The sequence below is a fragment of the Lontra canadensis genome, unplaced genomic scaffold, assembly GCF_010015895.1.
Source record: "Lontra canadensis isolate GAN:19392208 unplaced genomic scaffold, GSC_riverotter_1.0 scaffold120, whole genome shotgun sequence".
NCBI classification, from domain to species: domain Eukaryota; kingdom Metazoa; phylum Chordata; class Mammalia; order Carnivora; family Mustelidae; genus Lontra; species Lontra canadensis.
The window spans coordinates 2,962,437-2,964,088 of record NW_022631114.1 but is presented as its reverse complement, the minus strand read 5'-3'; positions in this window follow the sequence as shown (position 1 = coordinate 2,964,088).

Below are 1,652 nucleotides of genomic sequence, written 5' to 3'. Positions count from 1 at the left end.
ATCCTCATTACAAATGCTTTTACCTGGACTGTTGCCTCTTTTCTAAATGGCCTTTCTGAATCTACCACAGACGCATCCAGAATACCCACTAGGTCAGTGGCCTTGACCCTGAGAGCACTTTCACATGACCAAGGGGCCTTCAAAAACCCCAGGGCCTGTGCCCCACCCAGACCATGTATCAGACCATGTACAACAACCTTATGTGGTACCTACTATTATTAATTCTTCTATGAAAATAAGCAAGTTGAGGATTAACAAGATTAAATAACCTCCCAAAGTTCACATCTAGGAAGTAGTGGAGCTCAGATGTGCAGGGCTTATGCTCCTAACCGTATGCTGGGATGCCTTCTGAACTGTACTGTGGATTGATTAGACGGATAGTAGGACCAACACGTGAGATGGGGAACAACATTGGAAGTATGGGGTTGAGGGGGAGTTGATGGTAATGGCTTTGAACTTGGCTGGTTTGAGTGGCTTTTTACACAGCTAGCTAGTCATGTTCAGGTAGGAGTTGAAAATACAATGGGGCCCAGGTAGTTCAGGTATAGAGAGGAAGCATGGACACAAAAGGCAATTCTGAGTTAGAATGGAGAGGGTTTAGTGACTGAATGCAGAAGGATGAGATGAAGGAGTATATGGCCTTGTCTCTCAGGGTTCTAGCTTTCGGGGAAGGAGAAAGGGGAGGGTAAACCTACCTGAGAAAAATGGTCAACACAGGTAATGTGTGGGCAAAGACGGAATCCTTTTGCAGGTATCCAGTTTCAGAGACCAGTGGAGTGTCTAGGCTGGAAATTTGAATCTGAAGTTTGGAAGAGAGGTTGCAGTCAGACATGTGATTGAAGTTGCATTAGGGGAGTCCATCCCTTGGAAGTGGATGGGCTAGGTCAAGTGTGAGGTCTGCTTAAGATGAAAAGAAGGCCAAGGATGCAGTTCTGGGACGGTTAACATAAGGGGTGGGGAGAGAGGGGGAAGCCCATGAAGGAGTCCCAAAGGAAGGAGTAGGCAAGTGGGAGGAGGTCAGGAATAGATAGATGATAAGTAGATAGATAGATAGATAGATGGGAGAAAAAGACAAAGTTTAAGGAAGCAGTTCATGCAGTTGTTGGGGCTGGCAAGTCTGAAATCTGTAGGGCAGATTGGAAGGCTGGAAATTCAGGCAGGGTTTGAGGCTTTAATATTGAGACAGAATGTTTTCTTAGTTTTCACTCTTGAGGACTTCGACTGATTGGATGAGACACACCTCCATTATTGAGGGTAGTCTTTTTTACTTAAAGTCAGCTGACTGTAGATGTTAATTACATCTACCAAAATACCTTCACAGAAACACCTAAATTAGTGTTTGATTAGATGGCCAGCTGTTATAGCCTAGCAATGTTAACACACAAGACATACATCACAATCCACGTCTTTTCAACTTAATACCCATTCACATCTCCTTAAACCATTATTAGTTTCTGAGTGAAGACACTAATAAAACACTTCCACTTAACATGACGAGTACAACCAGAAATGCACTATCCTTTCCCTGGAAGAAGATGCCTAATCCTGAGGTGATACTCACTCTTCCTCATAAACTATAACTTCAAGAGTGTATTGTACATTTGGTTACTATTAATGCATCTTTTGTTATAGGATAAGTAGATAAGGAAGGG